Source organism: Vicugna pacos, chromosome 15 (genome assembly GCF_048564905.1).
Source record: "Vicugna pacos chromosome 15, VicPac4, whole genome shotgun sequence".
NCBI lineage: Eukaryota > Metazoa > Chordata > Mammalia > Artiodactyla > Camelidae > Vicugna > Vicugna pacos.
In genome coordinates this window covers 19,960,246-19,982,276 of record NC_133001.1, presented here as the reverse complement: position 1 = coordinate 19,982,276, position 22,031 = coordinate 19,960,246, and the positions used below count along the sequence as shown (strand labels likewise).

The 22,031-nt window shown below is 37.7% G+C and overlaps 1 long non-coding RNA gene across 5 annotated transcripts; it reads left to right on the top strand.

Annotated features, from left to right (window-relative positions):
• The first annotated feature begins 50 nt into the window (after window positions 1–50).
• Window positions 51–19,741, top strand: LOC140685684 (uncharacterized). 5 transcript variants are annotated; one of them, XR_012059002.1, is made up of 8 exons: window positions 51–122; window positions 713–944; window positions 1,086–1,321; window positions 1,745–1,878; window positions 2,853–3,091; window positions 4,580–4,689; window positions 7,910–8,013; window positions 19,553–19,741. It is a non-coding gene; the product is annotated as an uncharacterized lncRNA (long non-coding RNA). The 5 variants fall into 5 exon arrangements; XR_012059003.1 differs by lacking the exons at window positions 7,910–8,013; window positions 19,553–19,741 and adding exons at window positions 3,204–3,252; window positions 4,877–5,033; XR_012059004.1 differs by lacking the exon at window positions 4,580–4,689.
• The last annotated feature ends 2,290 nt before the right edge of the window (window positions 19,742–22,031 follow it).

Genomic DNA, 22,031 nt, shown 5'->3' with positions numbered 1-22,031 from the left:
TCCATTGCTCTATGAGGTCAGCATCTTCCAGATGGTCCAGTAAGTGATAGCACCAGTGGACTGCCTGGTCACCTGATCGTTACAAAGTACGTGGGATCCTGTGTCAGTGGATCAAACACTGTGTAAGCTCTTGGGGGAGTGAGGGGAGATAGATCCTGTAGTCAGGATAGGAAAACCCACACTTGCAAAGTATGCTGATTCCACTCAAGTTGAGTTACTGCTCCTTCCAGTGTGAAGAAAATCCAGTCTGATCAACTAGCCAAATCTTTACTGGAAAGAACCTTTCAGTGTTCCTTTTTTGAAATCCTGGAGTTTGTTTTGGGGAAAAGAAATTTCAGCTGGATATTTTTGACTTCTCTTGTGCTCTTATTTTAATTCTGCCACTTACACCTCTGTAATATTCTAGGCTAGTCACTTTTTTTTTTTGACCTTAAGGTTTTATATCAGTCAGTGTGTAATCTCTGCCCTGCTCCTTCATACAGTTATTGTGAAACACACAGACACTCTACCAATATGGAAGGGATAGTTTTACAGAGATATCGTGTCTAGGGATAAGAGAACAATGGGGAGAACTAGAGAAAAAAACAAAACAAAAACCCTTTTCTTTTTCCCCTTTCAAACTGTGTCCCAATCTGCTTATTGTCAGGATCATACACATTTTACAGAAAAATAAGGAAAATGCAACTCGTTAGTTTTGTTTCAAAACAAACAGGGGCTGTGCCTGCATAGCAACCAGCAAAAGATGGAGAAGGGCAGATTTCAGCTGATGGTCCAGATGCTTGCTGATACTCAGTGTAAACAAAGCCGCTGAGTGGTTGACTGACTCTCCCATTCATCACCGAGACGCCTGGCCTTGTGTGGACAAAATTGCAAGTTGATGATGGAGAGAGAAAAAAAAAAATCCATATAGACAGGAGAACAGAATTATACATAATTCCAGTCAGGTATGTTTGAATGTAAATGTCTCTCTCTGTACTCTCATAATAAATGTGAGTCTTAGGCAGCCTATTATACCAGCAGGGCAGCCATAAAGACAGTAGGGATATAAATGATGACAGGATAAACAGTCTTCCTTTCTGTTGCAGATAATCAGAGGGGAGCCTTTTAAAATAGAGTATTCCATGAACCTTGCCAAGTTGGTGCGTCTGTACTTATTTCATCGTATGCTTTTTCAAACTGTGGTCTCTCCAGAAGGCATGTAAATCACTGCAATTACTAAAGGAGGAACCCGTAGATCCTTGCTTCTTTTCACAGATCCTTGCTTTTTTTCATATCATGAGAATGACAAGACTGGAAACCCCTCAGAATGTGACACCAATGAGTAAGAAAACTGACTTGAGGCTTTAATCAGTACATCCAGCTTCCAGAGCAGGATGGGATGCTTGGGGGATTTGGGCTCATTTATTTATTAACATGCAGGGAGGGTAACAAAACCCTAATATTTGTCTAAAGGGAGGGACACGTAAGCCTTCTCAGTCCCTCCTTTTTCTTCCTCTCCTCTTCTACTTCTGTAGACTTCTGGGAACTTTGGAAATGTGATTGCTTATTTAAAAAATTAATTTATCCAGGGTTATGATTAACCAGTTGTTGGACAGGCAGTCTGTCTTTTCTTTTGAGGTCTTTCATCTGAGCTATATTTGCTATAAATGTAAATTATTAGACACACATGTAATAACTTGAAGCACAATATAACTTTAGGATGAGTATTTATTGATGATTCAGCATGTGCTTGTATATGTATTAGGCACCCAAGAACCTACCAAGAGCCTCAAGAAGTAGTTCCTGGTACTTGGCTGTCTCCTTCTCTCTCATTCAGTCCTCAACCTCCTGCAATATGACTTCTGCTCCTACAAGTTGATTGAAACTTTTCTTGGCAAGGTCAGTGATGACCTCTTTGTTGATAAATTCAGTAGACAGTCAGTCCTTACCATATTTGACCTCTCAGCAGCATTCCTTACCTTCCTGAAAAGCCTCTTCCCTGGCTTCTAACATACCATGCTACCTGGCTTTTGTACTACCTTTCTCTGGTGCCTCTGTTTTGATCCTTAGCATGTTTTTCCTTTCTCTGCCAATCCCTAAAATGTTGGTATTTTTCAGGATTCTTCTCTAGGCTTCCTCCTCTCCTTTTTCCTCCCTCCCCTCCTCTCTCTCCGCATCCTATTCAACCTCCCTGAGTAATCAGAGCCATTCCAATGGCTCTGCAATCCCTAATCCCATATCTACAATACAACTCCTTATATATCTGATTGTTCTTAAATTTATGCTTTCATCAGAAGCCTCACATCTGGACACTATCCCACATATCAAATTCCCCCTTGAATAGTTTGACTTGGTTGTCTCCTAGGTACTTCTCTTACAGTGTAACTAAGGAAAAATTCATCATCTTCTCTCACAGATTTGACTCTCACCTGTTTTGCAGTTTTTATGGAATGGCACTAAAATCCAATTCATATCATAAACTGGAAACAGGAGGGCACAGTTAACTCTTCTTTCTCTCAAAATCCATATGTTTGACTAATCACCAAGTTTTATGAAATTGAACTAGGAAACATATTAAAACATATTCACATCTCTCCTTTCCTCTGCTAATACCCTAATCTGAGTCTCAACGTTTATCCCTAGATTAGCTCCTCACTTAAGCATGCAAAATTTGGAAGAGAGGACAGATACAGTCATTTTTAGGAAGAAAGTCTCAATGTTAGCCAAACTGGAATAAGCAAATCCCCACAGAATGGGCCACAGCATTTCTTCATGTTTCTCTTATGATCACCTTTCCCGTAGAGTTGGCTTCAGATGGAAATTTGAGAATCTCTTCCATTTGTGATTTCCTCTTCTCTTCTTTACTTTTCCAGCCATCTCTTTGGCTCTTCTCCAGCACCTTCAACTCAAGTGCCTTAAATTTCTTGAGGTTCTGATAATGGCACCTGTTTCTATTCTGAGTTGTTACCAAGTCCAAGCTTGTACTGCTCACCGCATGAAAGGCCAATAAATCGAGGGATGTGTTGTTGGGGCAAGGAACAGTGACTTTATTTGGAAAATCAACAGACCAAGAAGATGGTGGACCAGTTTCCCAGAGAACCATCTTGCCTGAGTAAGAATTCCAGCTTCTTTTATACTAAAAGGGGAGGGAGTAAAGTCAAACATTTCCTGTTTCCCATCAGCCTCGAGAGGGGATGGATGTATTAATTTCCTCCTTCCTGCAGTCATTCACAGATGGGCCTGGTCAGGATGTTTCCTGTGAGCTAAACAAAGGTATTTTAGCTAAACACTGATTACCTGGGAGGCACAGTTCCCGGGATGGGCCATTATGCATAATTTAAGCTTACAGGCAACATTCCTTTAATGATTAACTTATAGCAGAAGCAATAGAATACAAAGGTTAAAGTAAAAGAAACAGATCCAATATGGAGTCAGATATGTTCTCCCCTGTTACGATTGACTATAGATCCTTACTGTGTCATGGATGGAGAAATGTTCAGGTATTTCAGATGCTTCAGACCATAAACTAGACAAATACACTTTTCTTTCATCAGCATTGAGTGCTCCTCCTGGCAGAACTTTTCTGTATTCCTATACTATCCAAATCTTCCTGTCTCGTATTCAGAGGATGAGGGAAAGTGGTGTGACTTCAGTATTCTGTTCATGGTTCTGCTCGCCTCCTGTTTTTCCCCTGTTCAGTATTCTCTTCCCTTTGTAGTTAGCACAAGTCTTCTGAAAGGTAGGTTCAATCATATCACTTCCCTGCTTCATACTTCCATGGCATCCCGTAGGGTAACCATTAACCTCTTAAATTGAACAGCTGTCTACTTCTTTTCATACTTTGTCCATTGCCACACCCTTCTTCTTTCTCCCACCCCCAGCTACCCTGCATTCTTTCAAGCTCTGTGTCCTCTAATTCTCTGTTGTCTCTAGTTCTTTGCACATGCTGTTCCCTCTGTCCCGATGCAGACCCTGGTTGGAGTCATTACAGTCTCATTCTTTGGCTTTAAGTGTTCTTTCTCATCTTCAGTTCTCCTTCTTTCCACAAGTAGATAGATGAAAATGTGAATTAGAATCTCATATGGGTATTTGTTTATATTCTGTTTTATGTTGTGTTTTGTCTATTGAATCTTCCCAATAGCAACAAACCTGAAATTGAATTCCTGGTTTCCTATGAATAAGCAAAGCACCTCCTGCTTAGGGAGTGTTTTTTTCCCCCCTGTGCTCCGTTGGCTGATGGTTGTCTTCAGGTGGATGGCAGGATCTGATTTCCAGCTAGGGTCTTGCCAGGAGGTCTCCCAGCTGTGGGAGTAAAGCCGTAAAGATGCATACAGGGACAGCTGCAGTGAGCTGGGAACTGGTATTTCATTCTCAGTGTTGGTGCTATAGAGGTGTGGATGAGCGATTGTTTTAGCACAAGGAATTAAAAATCTGTCAAGATACTCTGCAGCATTAGCATAGAAAAAAATTCACTCCTAGGAGTTCTCTGGGCTTAGATTCAATGAGTAGTTATTGGCATCATTATTTAGCAGGAGAATTTCTATCAACAGATTTGATATGTCTTTGGTTCCTAACTTAGATTTTTTTTTTCTCCTGCTAGCGAGAAGGATGTTATTATCTGTTAGATTTGATGGTGGAAGCAAAGCAGAAGGAAGCAGAAAATACGACATCGTATTTAGGAAAGGAAACAATCCCAGGAGAAAGAATTGGGTAAACTTGATAGGTTTTCTAGTTTATCTTCCTGCGAAAGTATTCCTACATCCCTAACCAATCCTGTTTTTGCTCTACCTTCTCTATGGTACGCCTTGAAAATCACTTTAATCGTGAAAGAAGCAGAGTTAGCACAATGGCTACAATTTTTACCAGCTTTATAACTGATTCTCATAATTCTTCCTAGAGTTATGATGGGTCTGAAGGAAATTGGCAGCAGAAGACAAAATAAGAGACACCATTTTACATCTAAGAAATGGCTTATTTAAATCCTTACTTTTTTTTTTTAAAGCCATGCTAACCTCTTTCTGAGGTGTTGAAACATTAAAAAAAAAAGAAGTTTTTGCACGTGTGTGTATGTGTGTTTGTTTGTTTGTTTTGCTTAACCTTCATTTGAGAAGGTTTTAATGAATTCTTACCCCTCAGCAATGGGTATTTTTGAGCCCTGCTAGGTAGCATGGTATTACACGCATAGACTCTCAAAAACCTTAAGGTATCTGTTTACCAAGAAGTGTCGAGTGATCCTCTAAGCTTCCAGCCGGCTCCTGAGAGTTCTGCAGTGTTCAAGATTTATGTCCAATTTATGATTATATTACTCACATACTAAGCTAACGTAGGCAATGAAGTCCAGGAGCATTAAGCATGTTCATTTAGGCAGTCATTTCTGTCTTATCTATTAGCAACATTTATTAGAGGGTTAAGCAAGTTGCTGAAATGAGACCGATTCTGGCTTAATTTTATTTCATTTCCCTTGTCTCCACTTAAGTAACGGGCATTAACTAGCAATGAATTGACCAGGCCTCTGGCTGAGGGATGGAAGGAGAAAGAAGAAAAGCAAATGTCTAGTTTCTTCCTGAGACTGGTCAGACCTCCTCTAGGTGATAGGCATTGGCTCTGTCTTTCTGGGAGAAGCTGCAATTTTATCTGGAGAACAGGGGAAAATACATAATAAGGGATAAATACCATATATTGTTTTTATTGCAGTTGAGACGGTCTTGATTGTTGTCACTGTGCTGCTTAGGCTCAGGACTGGAGGGCTGGGGGTACATGCAGCTTGAGAGTAGGAAGAAGCATCTGGCTCACATGTACACAGCATTATGCAAAAGTCTCGTATGCCCACACTTCAGACAATTCTGACAGCTGCTGGGACAAACTATTTTTCCAGTATAATTATACAAAGCCAAACAGTCAGCAGTTGTATTTACCATTGTGAATTGTGTTCCAAATCTTATTCTCTCTAAGATACTCATTTTAATGAGCCAAAGATGCTCACTTAAAAAAATACAAGGTTTTGCATATAAGCAACTTCAAAAATGTTTTTATACTATCTAGTAGCGTTACCATATTTCTTCCTGAACATATTTTGATTCCAAAGTTAGATTCTACTATAGCCAAAACTCAGGTCTGCAGTGTCAAAATGCTCTATTATAGTTAGTTCTTGAGAGCTTGTTGTCTTGATCCACCAGGAATAGACCAGATTTTGGGAATCATGGCAAATAGAATCTTTCATTATATTTGTCTTCAGTTTTTTGCAGGTTATACGTTTCTAGGTGAATGAAATGACATGATAATAAAGATTTTGTTTCAGCTTAACTATTTGGAACCAAGGGTGCTATAAGGCAAAAGAAGCTCAAAAAATTGACACAGTCATTGAATCTATCTATCCATTAATTTTAGATTTTTTTGCAAACTTCTCATTCTTTCTGCTACCTTGTAGGAAGCACAAACCAGTGGCACAAATAACTAATGGCAGAAGCTAAATGAGGTATCCTTTCCCATAACGCTCATTGAGACCTGTGCACACCTGCATTGTAGCCATAACTTTGTTTTGTAATTATGTGTGTCTTCCTTTGAGACTAGAAGTTGACATACTATGGTCTGCAGGCCAAATCCTGCCCATTCTTTTTTTTTTAAATAAAGTTTTATTGCCACACAGCTCTATGAATCTCTTTATGTATTGTCCATGGCTGCTTTTGTGCTGCAGAGGCAGAGATGAATCATTACAACAGAGACTGTAAAGCAGCAAAGCCCAAAAGTGAGACCTCTGTGGGAAGGAAGCAAGAAGGATAAGTGTGGGATCTTCATAGATTCAAACCTGAATGCCTGCACTATCTGTGAGATTAAAGTCTGCCATAGAGCAGAGGGACTGAGTCACCTGCAAATTACATCAGCAGAAAGAGTTCCAGGAAGGACACATGCTAGGGGCCACCATTGTAGAGGGCAGAGTCTTTGGGAGAAGATGAGAAAAGACTGCTTGCTTGGACTTTTTTGACCTCTCTTTTGGTAGCAGTGGTCATTAAAGGTCTGAGTGTGTCTTTTGCCAGACAGGGCTTAACTGAAGGCTAACCTGGGCCAGGGTCAAGCCTTGGGAGTAGGGGTGAGGGTGGGATGGAAGGAAGCAAGAAGGCTGCTTGCCTATCTCAGGGCCCTTTGAATTCTAGACTGTTCAGCCTTGATGGGTAGGGAGCAGGTGAGGCTTTAGAACAGAAGCCCTGGCTTCTGGTAATGACTGCGCACTTGGCTGGTACAGATTCTGTGTCATCTCTTGGAATTCACACTGAGGCAGTGAGGATTTGGGTTTTGGGTGGTACTAACTGAGCCAGGGAAGCCCAAACATCTGCCAGAGCCAGCGGTAGGCAACCTCAACAGCTGGCAAACAACCTATAAATCCTGCCTGCCTCAAATTGCACTAACAATAGCTTTTTTATTTAGTGGGTAGGAAATAAAAAAATTTACCCACTGTATTAGCGTACAGAAGTTTTTATGAGAAGAATAAAAAAATGACAGTCATCCAAGAAATATTGCAATACTGTAATCACTTATTAAAGGGGAATAATGTGCTTGCAGAAAATATTTAATAAAAAGAGTATATAATGGGGTCACTGAGTTTACTGACTCTCTGTGATGAATACTCAGCCCCCTAACAAAATATTATAACTAATGTAGCTAAACATGTACACTAGTTAGCATATATAGCAGGACGGCTCATTGATTTGGCTCAGCATAGAATTTCATTTTCTATTATACATTTTTTTTCATTTTTTAAGATGAACTAGAATCCTAATATTATGAGTCTCGACTAGGAGGTTGAAGTATTATAATCAAATGATTTGATAGTCTCAAATAACCTAAAGCTATTCCCAGATTGTTTATTGATTCCTTCTGACTTATTTCCTGGCATTGTTATTCTTCTCATCTTCCACTGTCCCTCCAACTGAAGAGCACCACGGCCAGTGTATATTCACAAGTAAGCACTGAGAGTAGATGAGAAACCTGCAAAGCTTCATTCAGTTTCCAGGACACCAGAGTCAGAATCATTGCCAGGTTAGTCATTTACTAAAAGGCAAAACTGTTTTGCTTTGGATTCTCTTGTTACCACCTAAGGGGGTCCATTGAAATCTTCTGAGCCCTTTGTTGTTCTCACTCGTTCTGTTTTTTCTTGAACGATGAATGCACTAGGTTTGTTTTTATTACAGTTTTACTCAATAAACTCTGAAATTACAATAGGAAAACATATAATTACGGAAGCAAGCAAAGCAATAATCATTTTGTCCAAGACACCAAAAGCCTACAACTGTGGCAATTAGTGTGGCACACCTTGCTGAAATGGTATTTGCATAGTGTTAATGCCAAAGTGATGCTTCCGTGTGGCTCAACAGAATAGAAAGTATTATAATCCAAAATGACTTGCAAATGACAAGCTACAGAAAACCAGCAGGGTCTCTTAGGTGACCAGCAAATTTATGTATCTTCCCTTCTGAAATCACTTGCTTTAGTTTTGTTTTTTTTTTCATTTGTTTAATCATCAGTGAATGACTTTCATAATATTTCTACCATGACTTTTTAAAGCAATGTTCGTTCTGATAAATGTCATATACTTCATTTTGTTCTCATAACATCTCTTTAAGGTGAATATGAAGATATTTTTGCTTTCAAATGGCTTCAGTGTTCTAGATAATTCAAATGATTTGCTGAAGACAGTCTGAAAGTGTTGTTATCACTGAGTGACATGAACTTGGCTTCTGGCTTCACATTTTTCCCCTTAGTGCAGGGAGAGTCACTGTTAGTCACTATTTACCTGCCTCTGAAGTTCTCTAGTTTCTCTTTCTCTCTCTCTTTTTTAATCCTAGCTCTACATAGATACAAGTTTAAAAATACTAAATTATATTTAGTCTCATTTTCACAATGTGAGTGAAGCCGATTATAGTGAAGCCGATTATATCTGAATCCTTCTCGGCTTTGATTTAATTGCTTTTCAAAGTCTTGGAAAAATAAGGTCTGCGTACATGAGAACCTTTCATTAGTAACAGCGATAGTTAACACTTAGGAGTCTACTGCATCCTGAATACTCCACTGAACCCTGTACGGAGGGAGGGCTGTAAAGAATAGGAAGCCTGAAGCTTAAAGACGTTTGAATAATTTACTCAAGGTTACATAGCCGAGTAAGTGATAGAGCTAGGATTCAAACCCAGGCATTCTGACTCTAGGGCCCTGATACTGAGTATGGCTTTGTTAGAGCTTGGTTACAAGTTTTACATCTAAATGGATATGAATTTCCATTTAACTAAATAGAAACTGGCATAGCAGACAGGTAAAAGGATATATGGGCAGGTGGGGAGTACATGTGGTTCCATGATGTGTTCCAGCCAAAGTGTGTAGAAGGAAGGGAGTGTCAGAGGGTTTCTACATATTTCTACAGAGCTCTTCTAAACTCCATGGTCATCTTGGAAAAAAACTGAAAGGAAAACAAAGAGAAGCTCTGTGGCTTCTGGATATCTTGTTTTTGTAATCCTAATTACAGAATATTGTGCTTTTGAGGGATTGATGTTGGTCTTCCAAGTTCTCCTTTCCCATCTCCACTGAAATGTGACCAATGTGATCACACCCAAGGGGCAGTTAGCCCCTTTGGTAAGTACCTGAAGTCTGCCTTTTGTTTTGACAAGGTCACATAAGTCTCAGTGGTAATTGCATTTCTATATAGACTTATAACCTATTTTCTTGGCTTTTCCATTATATTCCTCTTCTGTTCTTGTGCTTTTCCCTAACACATTGTCGTGCAGATGTACTAAATTGGAGCAAGGGCATGAAAAGAATCCATAAGTCCTGTGTAGCCACCAGGATAACTAAAGCAGGCCAGCGTGCTGGGGGTACTGGCCATAATGGAGCCATGGACCAGGCCTATGGACATGAGACTGTTCATGCCTATCAAAGCACGGCCCAACAATGACGGTTCAGTGATTCCGTGCATGGAGAACAGTGTGCAAGAGCTCCATGCCTCACAGTCATTGAGACAGACTTACTTTAATGTTATTGGAAAAAGTAAATCAAAAGTATTCTAGGTGGTGGAAAAGGAATGATGTTTTTAAGAAATTCTGTTCATGGTGCCTTGCATACTGGTTGAACTAGGATACTAAAGAAAAGTTCTGTTTCCAGTTTCTAGGCTTACACAGCTGTTTGTATTGTCCTTGCCATAACATTTTTCAACATGTAGTGGACCTCTCTCATATAAAAATTAAGCTGTCTAACTTCATCTGGGATCCTGTCTGAGCCCTGGAGCAATTCTGTAATTACCAGTTAGTAAAGGCTTGTCCTGCTGTGCACTTGTTTTTACCTGACCATAGGATTGTAAGAAACCAGAAAAATATAAAGCATCCCCAAATGATCCTGGTTTGATATTTACAAAGACAAATATGATATGATTGTTTCAAAGAAAGACACATTTTTAACCCTTTAAACAGCACTAGGATTTTTCACTATTCCAATTGAAGCCAAGAAATGAAAATACCTACGATTTCTTTTGTCAGTAGACCTTCATTCCTGGGGAGTTTTGTATAAATTATTTTTGACAACCTCAACCAGGGATTAAACTTCCTTCAAAGAATTTGCAAACCTTGCTTCATGTTTAAAAGCTAAAAATGGGTCTCTTTTTATTATGAGGACTGAAAAGTTTGGTTTACCTTGTACTCAATTAAAGCAAGATCTTTTATACAAACACATTGCTCTGTCACGATTTCTTACCCCTCTCCGTATTAGGGGTATTGTTTTGTATTGTACTACTTTGAGGAGACAATTTGATGTCTTATCTTTCAAGCTTCTGAAGATCTATTTTTATTTAGTTATCTGGCAGTCTAAAGTGAGGCCCTAGTCTAGGCAGTATGTATTTGTTACTGTAAGTTGTGTAGATCAGGTAATTAGTTTTTTTTTAATAGAAATCTATTTATTTGGAACTTTTGTGGCTCTAGTTCTGGGGCATGAAAAGGATTAGTAGGAGCAGGGTCTACCCTTAACAATATTGGAAAGTCCTAGAACCTCCTATTTAAATCATTTAGCTTTATATTTCTTTTCTTATTCATTCAGTAGGGCCCCTTCTAGTCATTGAGGTACATTAGTGAACAGAGATCTTTGTTGTCAGCTTCCTCATAAACTTTTTTTCACTTTTTGCCATCACTCCCTGTCTCTGTCCCTCTTTTGGGTTCACTATTCATAGAGCAGATATTTTTTGAGTATCTGTAATGTACTCAGTACTATCCTAGTCCTCCAATGGTCTTGTTGCTTCTCAGATGCTTTTAGCGAAGGAGTTGCAATAAACCATATATTCTCAAATGTGAACTGAAGCCAATTTTACCTCTTTCTCTTCCAGGGATAATAACTCTGAAGTCTTACATGAGTGTAAAGGTACTGGATTTTACTAAGAGAATTTGGTGTTAATTAGGAGTTGACTAAATTATTGGTCTTAGAATCTACTGTTTAAGGGTGGGTGCATAGCCTCACTGATGAATAATCAGCTAATCAGAAGCTTGAGTGAATGGAATCTTAGGAGTCTTGCTCTGTTCCATTTGCTGGAAAAGCTGAGGCCACAGATGTTTTGAATTGTCAAATGCCTCACATTAAATGTGCATCAAAACTCATATCAGAACCTGGCTTTACTGGACTCTAAGTCTGATGTGTTTTACTCTACCTTGTTGGGTATGGGAAGAACCTAAAGCAGAATGAGTCCAGAGAGAACTAAAAGACTGAGAATTAGACCCACTCTGGAATTTGTAAGTGTTTGACGTAGACAAAAATATGGGAGACTTCACAGCTAGCTGCATTTAAGGGTATAAACAGCATTTACAGCAAGAATTGTGATGACCAACACTACTGATTGAAGACATCAAAAGAACAAACATGTTTTAGTTGTACCATGAAGATTTGGGTGAGATATAAAAAATTCCCTGATGTTAAATGTAGGAAGATATTTCTGGGGAAAAAGATGGATCTATATTTTTGAGAGATATTTAAAAAAAACCTAGATATTCACTTGTGCCTCTGTGTGTGTGTGTGTGTGTGTGTGTGTGTGTGTGTGTTGTACACCTTCTGTTCAAAAGCAAGGAAGAAAGTCCATTATATAAGTCAGGTGAAAAGGGCTGGACTTAGAATCCAACTAGCTTGTGGGATCCCTGAGTTGTGCAGAGCAAAGCCTGAGTGAGAAGCACTGAGGCAGATCATAATTTGGCCAGAATAAATTTACCTTACGGCAGAGATGGCTTCATGAGAGTGCTTCAGCGCTGATGTTCTAGGAAGGGCTCTCTGCCTGCATGTTAAGAAGTAGTTTGGCAACGTACGTGATACTCAACATCATTGACTCATGCCCTTTTATTTCAACTAAATTGAATAATCAGTGCTTAACATAAGGCCCTGCACACAGTGGGTTCTTGACAAATATTTGCTGAACAGAGGCTATTCTTTGGTACAGTAGAGAGCTTTATTTCTCTCAATGAGCTGGTGAGAAGCAATGACAAGTCAGTGGCATGGAGTAAATTTTGGCTTCCTCTCCTCTCTAGACAGTGTATTGGATTTCACCCCATGGGATGGCTGCCAAAGATACAATTTTCCCTGCTCTGTTTATCCTGGTAGCCTGGGCAGAAGCTGGGATGGCTGTGACAGCAGAAACATGAGACATAGACCTGGGGCCAGCCTGACTCAGTCAATATCTTCTTGCTCACACCTCAGAAATATTTCCTGTGTTAATTTCTTTGGACAGTCGTGAAGGAAGGAAGGATATTTTTAAAAGAGTGACTTATTAGTATGAAATAGATGCCCAGGTGTGCTCTAGACTGGACCTAGTTTACACCAGAAGTTTCAAAACTGATTTATCTTGTTTGCCTGTTCTTGGATAATTGTGGGAAGGTGATTCCAAGACATTATGGACTTTTTTTGGATATTGACAAGTCAATCTGTCATTGAGTGTGTGGCTTTGGAGAGCAGTAAGTAATTTTCCTGGGTTCACTGACTTTTAGGGACCTGACAAATATTTTCAGAACTGCCATATAAAGAAGATTGTATCTTTACAGACAGAAGGACATTTTGCAATTCCCCCACTCCCTGCTCCATCCCCATGAAGTGTTTTTGTTGTGCTTTTCTCATCATTTTTTCTTCTTTTTATTTTATTTATCATGCAAATAGCACAAAATAACAAACCAGACATAAAAAACAAAGAAGGAAATATTACCACTCAATTATAGAAAATATCTTAATTTTTCAATTTTTCTTTATAGATTCTGTGCTTATACAAATACTACATAGTATTAATCAAGGTGTAGACAGAATTATGTCTTTCATTTTGTGCCAATATTATGTATATTTTCCATGTTGAATGATTATCATAAGTCATCATATTAGTGGTTATATTCTTTCAGTAGATATGTTATATTTTAAGACTTTCTCTATTGTTTGATACTTACTTCGAGAGTTTCCAAGTTCTTCTATGATTAAAATCACTGAAATGAATAATTTAACACAGGTAATTTTTTCCTTCTTTTAAAAGCAGCACAACATAGAGATGCTCTCTTGCCTAAAAAGATTTACATTTTAGTGGTGATAGACTTGAAACAAAACAAGTTGGGTAACAGTTGCTATAGCAGCTGCAAACAATGAGAGAATGACAATGGGGTATTCCTGTTGGGTCAGAATATTTTTTCTCAATGTATAAAAGAAGTGATGCTGTTACCAAGTCTTGAAAATGTGTTGATTTTAGCTAGGTGTGTGAAAGCAGAGGGAATTCCAGACACAAGGAAGAGTATTTGTGTAAGGGCATGGAAGTCTAGTAAGTTCTGGGAACTTCAGTTGTTAGGAACGAGGCTCAGCTCCAGGGTTAAGGTGGGACAGGGAGGATGGAGAGCCTTGTGTGCCCAGCTTAGGAACTGGATACTGTCATGCAGGCAGTGATGGTGTTCCTCACAGTGATGACTGTAAGTAGAGAAGAGACACAACATGATTTCTATGTTAGAAAGATCTTTTTGTCAGCCTTAAGGAGGATATATTTGAGAATGACAAATTGTTGGAGGTAAAGAAACCTATATTAATGTTGATACTTCAGATAGGAAGTGAAAGGAGCTTTGGGCACATCGAGTTTTATGTGTTTGCAGACTTGGGAAAGAACTAAAGATTTTTAAGTCAGTAGTCATTTATTCTTCCTAGTACCTTTTTGTATTTTAAAATTTTCAGTTATATCATGAATTCAACAATTTTAAAACAGTTGAATGGTGATTATTTTCCTTTTTTATTTTTTTTCTTTTGCACTGAAGTCTAGACAGGTTAATTAAGAGGGATTGAAAGGCTCGAGGTAGGGAGTCCGGCTAGGAAGCTATTATGACACAAGGATGATGTCTTGAGGGTCTGGAATAATGGGAGGAGCCGTGGGAATAGAAAAGAGGAGATGGATGTAAGAGTTATTACAGAGGTAAAATTTATATGGTTTCATAACCGACTGTCAATATTAGGCAGGGCTGTTTGGAGGCTGAGGTTTTAGACAACAAGGGAAGGAAGAAAACTCACATTTTAAGCTTTTACCATATTTCAGGAAATTTCTAGATATTTTCATACGTTCAATCATCCAAAAAATTTTCTTGAGCACCTTCTTTGAGCCCAACACTGTTCTATGGCCTTGGGATCAATTAGCGGACAAAGCAAAGATTCATGCCCTTGTGTAGTTTACATTTTGGACACAAATACAGATGATAAACAGGCAAAAAAAAAATAACAGTGGCACATAAGTATATAGTACATTAGAAGTCCATGTGATTGATATTCTCAGTTTGCTTCTCTAGGTTTATTACATCTTTTCCTCTTCCTGCTCAGAGCTCTGGAAGTCTGAGTTTTACAGATGAATCAATGGGCTCTTTTGCCTTCAGACCTCCAATTAAGTTCAACCAAGGAGAGGCAACAAAAGGAAATCAGAGCCTGAGAGGAGAATGAGAGCTGTTCTTTTGGCCCACTGGTCTAAATGTTGCTAACGGCTAGGCTTATCTAGCAACAGGCTTAGCTCCTGTAAGATGCTCTCTCCTACAGGTTTCTCAAGATTCCAACAAACTACCTCTTCCTTCCTCACCGTTTTAGCCAAGAGTGGCACTAGAGTCTTGTTGTTTCTAGCTTGATGTATTTCAACATTCATAGTTAATTTCCCTTTTATTTGCCCAATAGCTCCTTCACTCCCTTCCCCCCATTTGAGCATACCATTTGTTTTCTATCAGCTTTGACTGGTGTTAAGTGATAAGCACCAGGTTAAAAGAGAGAGAAAAAAAATAGAGCATGGTAAGGATTGTCAAAAGGGAGAGGATAATTTGCTGTATTAAATAGGATGGTTAGTTGGGTTTCATTAAAAATGTGAATTTTAAACAAAACCTAGAAGGATAAGAGTTGAAGGCATTATTCAAATGAATATCTGGCTTAGGATCATTTCAGGCTGATGGAGCAACTGTAAGAAAGGTGCTAAGAAGGTGTTGGTGTGTCCTATTATGTTCAAGAAGCAACAGAAGACAGCGGGACTGGAGCATAGTGAGTGTGTTGGTTTGTAATAGAAGATCAGAGACCATGCAGGAATTGAAAGTCATTGTAAATAATTTGGCTTTTACTCTGATACTGGGAGTCACTGCATAGTGTTGAATGAAGGAGTGACACGGTCTGACGTATTTTAACAGGATAGCTTGGATACCTAGTTAAGAATAGCTTCAGGCAGGGCGAGGGATTGAAGGGAGGAGACCCAATTGGGGATGATCATAGTAGTTTTCTTGGAAAAATGATGGTGACTCTAACCCTGGTGATATCAGAGAAGGTGGTGCAAATTGGTCAGAGCCTAGGTACAATTTGGGGTATGAGAGATCAGGAAGAGTAAGAGATGACTTCAAGTTTTGTGTCTTGGACTGTTGGTAAGGTGGGCTTGTATCACCTCAGATGGTGTCAGGGGAGATCAGTTCGGTTTTGGACATGCAGAATTTGAAATGTCCTAATTGATATCTCCAATTGGAAATCACAAGTAGGCAGATCTATGATCTGGAGTAATAAATTGGGAGTCATTGTGTAGATCGGTATTGTCCAATACCATAGCCATTCCCCACATGTACTAGTACATCTAAAGTGCTCCGCAGACTCATGTGGTTAATAGTTACTATGTTAGATAGTGCACACATAGAATATTTCCACTAGAGAAGAATGTTATAATGTACAGAGATGATTTAGATGGTATTTCAAGTAATTAGGCTGGATGACATCGTCAAAGGAGTAATAAGAGAAGAATAGAAAAGACAACTATGGGGCAATCAAATATTAAGGGATTAGACTGGAGTTGGAAGCACTAAAGATTTGAAAAGGAATGAACAACAGAGTATAAGGTAAATCAAAATGGTCTGATGAAAGTGTGTTGTTTCATTCTCATGAAAAAATTAGGAGGCTTTAATTGTTTTCAGTATTATTTAGATGAGAACACTGAGGCTCAGAGAGTGAAAGCACATGTTTTCTGTCATACAACTAGTTTTGGAAGAGTTGGGATTTGAGGCCAGAAAGTGTGCAAATCCTCCTTTGGGTGGGATCTAGCTGGCTGTATATATGATGATGGTTATTACCAGCTGGTGTTTTCTCATCAAAGATGTCTATTCTGGTGCATTCCAGACATTGATTCAGGTCTCAAGGATCCACGTAAACATGTAGACTCTATTGACAACAACTGCCTCCAATTATGACCAGGTTCAGTTCTACCCCAACTTGTCATGCTTATTGAGAGAGAGTTTTTACTTTTTTTCCCTTCAGTTTTATTGAGATATAATTGCTATATAATACTGTATTAGTTTTAGGTGTGTAATACAACCATTTGGTGAATGTATATATTGCAAAGTGATTACCACAATAAGTTCAGTTCACATCCATCATCTCATGTGGTTACAAATTTTTCTTTTTGAGCTGAGAACTTTTAAGATCTACTCTTTTAGCAACTTTCAAATGTACAGTATAATATTGTTAATTATAGTCATCATGCTGTACATTATACCCCTGGAACTTACTATTCTCTCATAACTAGATGGTACCTTTTAAGCACCTTCACCCATATTGTTCACCTCCCACCACCTACCTCTATGAGTTTTTTTTTTTTTAGATTTTACAGTAAGTGAGATGGTATTTCAAGTAATTAGACTAGATGAGTATTTGTCTTTTTCTGTGATTTATTTCACTTACCATAATGCTTTCCTTTATGCATAAGGCTGATTGATATTGTCACAAATGGCAGAATTTCCTTCTCTTTTGTGTCTGAAAAATACTCCATTGTATATATGTATATATCACATTTTCTTTATCCATTCATCCATTGATGGACACTTCAGTTGTTTCCATGTCTTGGCTGTTGTGAACAATGCTGCAATGAACATGGTGGGGAATACCTTTTCAAGACAGTGATTTTATTTCCCTTGGATGTACATCCAGAAGTTGAACTGCTGGATCGTATGGTAGTTCTCTATTTTAAATTTTTTGAGGAACAGCTATACTGTTTTCCACAGTGGCTGTACCAATTTATATTCCCACCAGTAGTGCAGAAAGTTTCTCTTTCCTCTGCATGTCTTCAATACTTGTTATCTCTTGTCTTTTGATAATAGCCATTCTAAAAGATGTGAGGTGATAGCTCATTGCTTTTATTTGCATTTCCTTGATGATTAGTGATGTTGAGCCTCTTTTCATGTACCTGTTGGCCATCTGTATGTCTTCTTTGGAAAAATGTCTATTCAGCTCCTCTGCTCATTTTAAAATCAGATTGTTTGCCTTTTGCTATTGAGTTGTATGAGTTCTTTATATATTTTGGATATTAACCGCTTACCAGCAGGTATTTGCTCCCATTCAGTAGGTTTCCTTTTCATTTTGTTCATAGTGTCCTTGGCTATGCAGATGCTTTTTAGTTTGATGTAGTCACACTAGTTTATTTTTGCTTTTGTTGCCTTTGCTTTTGGTGTCAAATCAAAAATATTATTACCCAGACAATGTAAAGTGTCCAGGTTTGCTTTTGCATGGCCCACCTTCCCTAGGTTTGTCACATGAGGAAAAGAAGCATATATCTTATTGACTCACAAAGTTTTAAGATTGCTACATAAGGGACTTACGTGTTGTCTGATTTGATTTTTTTTTTATAGAACAATAGAATCATTTATGTCTTAGTTTGAGTTTCTTTTAAAGCACATCCTGAAATAAGGATTTGGATGCAAGTGGCTTGGGAGAAGATCATGGGAAGCAGAAATGAGAGGGTGAGGACAATGAAGCAGAAAAGGGAGAAAAGCTAAAAACGGTTAGTTACCTCCATGGGCAAAGGGGTTTCCTCTATCTAGGGTCAGTCTGATTTCCTTGACTCCCACTAACCTTAGTTGAGAGTTGACCTTGGGAAAATTAACTTCCCGTAATTCTGTGCTATGCTTATGCACAGTTTACAGCTGTGTTCTCAGCTTCTCCCTGAACCAGAAAAATCTGAGATGCTGCAGTTTGTGTTTGAGGTAGGACTCAGGCACTGTGCATGAAACTATCCACTAAAGCCATGTAGAAATCAGGGGGGTGGGAGGGGCGTGAAGGACCTGTAAGTGTGTAATACAGTTGGGAACTGGTGTAATTTGGCTGTTGGTAGTTAGTAATGAATATGGGATTACATTATCTTCCCTTAAAATAGTACTTGCTGTATGTAAATATACTGGCTCACACTATCATTTATTTATCTATAAGACAAAATATAAATGTAAGTTGAAAAGAAACTCTCCAGGCTTTCAAATTAGACACATCACTTTGGAATCAGAGAAGTTGAGTTATAGTCTTAGTTTTGCTGCTTATTTGCTGTTGGACTTTGAGGAAGCTAGTTATTATTCTTGCACATACATCAGTATTGTAATCTGTACAATAGAGATAAACTTATTTACCTCATGGGATTATTAGAAGAGTTATACAACACACACAAACCTAAACATACACATACATGTCAGGCATGGACCAGGTACTTAATAATTGTTGGTTGTCCTTTCTTTTGAAAAGTTGTATTCACTTAATTCATTTTTATTCAGGAACTCATTTTTTCCTTTTTGAATGTGAAGTGGAGACATGCTGGTTGGTATTAACAGTAAAAAAAAAAAAAGAATAAAAATGATGTAAAATTCCATTAGATTAAATAAAGAATATTGAGCTTTCATGAATAATTTTGAATTTAAGTTATGGCAAAATGGAAAAACTGTATGAACAAAGGAAAAATATCATCCTATCCAAATTTTGTACTAAAAAATTCATGCTGCAACCTATTTTTTCTTTTTATGAGGTTTAAAAAGATGCAAGAATATAACCAATCTACTTCTACTTCCCGTTTACTATAATGGGAATATTGTTGATTATAAACTTTGAATTTTCTATTAAATATCTTCTTATCTGCCTTGCTTTATTACACACTCATCCTTCATCTTTTGTTTGTTTGTTTATGGCCTTATTATCTAGAGATGAAAAGAGAAGATAAATGCCAATAAGTCTAAATGTTGAAAGGTCAGGGTATTCACACACATACACTATTTCACTGTTCGGTATCTCTTTTGACTTTCAGATATCAGATTGATGTGCTATTTTCTCTTCTGAAGGCAATTTTTAAGATCATGAAAGTATGCAAAGGACATGAAAATGGGGCCTGGTTAATTCAGAATTGAGAGCATTTTCAGTTCATGGGCAGTGAGAAAGAATCAAAGTGCTGATTTCACTGGCTGTTTTTGTAACACTTCAGGTAATAAAAGCATCAACATAAATTCTGGGTTGGTTTTGTTCCCCACTGAAGTTTCGCTCTAGGGACTGATGGATTTCTTTGCACAGCTGTGTACGTACTGTGTGGCCATTTGGCACAAATGGGAGCTTGGTCTTAGAAATCTTCACTTGTAAAGAACGGAATGAGCACAGGGGACAGAGTGGGTGTGGGTCAGGAAAGGAGGAGAAGAGCTGGAGCTCCTCAGTCTGGGATGTTTCTGTAATCGATATTTGCTGCTGTTGTCTGCCCAATATATTTCCATTTGGGTACCCACTCCTTCTCTATCTCAGAATTTTGGTCAAACTGTCAAGTACCCAGACTTCTGTCCAACAGAGTAGCTACTAGGGGTCCAACAATTGTAAAATCAGAGGCAATTAGAAAAAAAACTTGATAAATTTGACTATACAAAAGTTTTTCAAAAGCATGAAAAAATCATAAGCAAAATCCAAGACATTTGATAAATTTGGAGAAAATATTTTCAAGATATATCACATATAAAGGGTTAATATCCCCAATACATGATAAAACTTGTGAAATTAGAAGGAGAAGAAAACCTTATAGAAATTAGGAAGAAGGTTTAACAAATAATTCACAATAAAAATAGCTTTTAAACATAAAAAAAAGTTTCCAATTTCTCCACACCTTTGCCAACATTTACCTTTTATTGTTTTGAGAATAGCCATGTTAACTGCTGTGAGATGAGATCTCATTGTGGTTTCGATCTGCATTTCCCTAATGATTAATAACATTGAGTATCTTTTCACATACATATATTCATTTATATGTCTTTTTTGGAGAAATGTCTATTCAAGTTCTTTGTTTATTTTTATTTAATAACAATTATTATTGTTATTATTATCATCAGTATTACTATTGAGTTGTAGCAATGAGCCTGGAGGAGATTATGACAAGTGAAATAAATCGGTCACAGTAGGAAAAATACTGCATAATTTACTTATATGAGGAACCTAAAATAGTCAAATTCATAGAAGCAGAGAATAAAACAGTGGTTACCAGGGGCTGAGGGAGAGAGAAATGGGCAGTTGTTCAAAGAGTATGAATTTTCACTTATGTAAGATGAATTAGTTCTAGAGATCTGCTATTCAGCATAGTACCTGTGGTCAACAATACTGTAATGTGCACTTAGTAAAAGATCTACTCTCTTAACAAGTTTTTAAGTGTTCTTACTGTAAAACACTGAACAAAACAGAACCAGGAAACCCAAAGGGACACAGGGAAATTTTTGGAGATGATGAATATGACTATTACTTTAATTGTGGTGATGGTTTCATGGGTGTATGCAAATGTCTAAACTCATCAAATTGTATACATTAAATATGAACAGTTTTTTGTACCTCAGTTATACCTCAGTAAACTTGTTTGAAAAACAATAAAGCAGAACAAAACAAAGAAAAACATAAAAGACATCCAGCTTCAGGCATAATTAGAAAACTTAAAATTACACTGTGATACCAATTATCACCTTTTCCAATTGGTGAAAATTAAAAAATACGACCAGATTCTGTTGGCAAGGCTGTGAGTCCGCCAACACTCTCATATATTGCTAGTGGGAATGCAGATGAATATAACTCTACAGGATGGGAATTTGGCAACATCTAACAAAACTATATATTCATTTACCTTTGGACTCAATTAATTTCACTTATAAGACTTTTCCTTGAAGATACACCTCCAATAATATAAAGATAACCATGCACAAAGTTATTCAGTATTGTTTGGAATTGCAAACTTTGAAAACATTAGAAATTGGTTAAATGAACCATGATACATCAGCACAATGGAGTGTAGTGTACCTGTAAAAAAAAAAAGAAATGAGACAGCTCTCTAAAACTGCTATGTAGCAATTTGCAGGATATACTATCAAATTAAAAAAAAAAGCAGAACAAATATCCCTTCCAAGATAAATTATTAAGTTAAAATTGGTATCTATACAAATTAGTAGGCTATCATTCATGTAAGAAAGGGAAATAAGAAAATATACATATATATACATGTATTTATTCACTTGAGCAGAAGAAACACTGAAGACATAAAACAAACACTAATGATGTAGATCTTATAGAAAGTAGGTGAATGTGACATGGAAAGAAAGGGACAATTAAAACAATGTAGAGGGATGACGCTAACACTTCTCTGAACATACCTTTTGCTTCACTTCTGATCTTTTGAAACCTATCAGTGCATCATACACTCAAAAAAAAAAAAGATTAAAATTAACTTGGATACAAGGAACTCAACAAGGGAAAAAACCCAGAACCAAATGGAC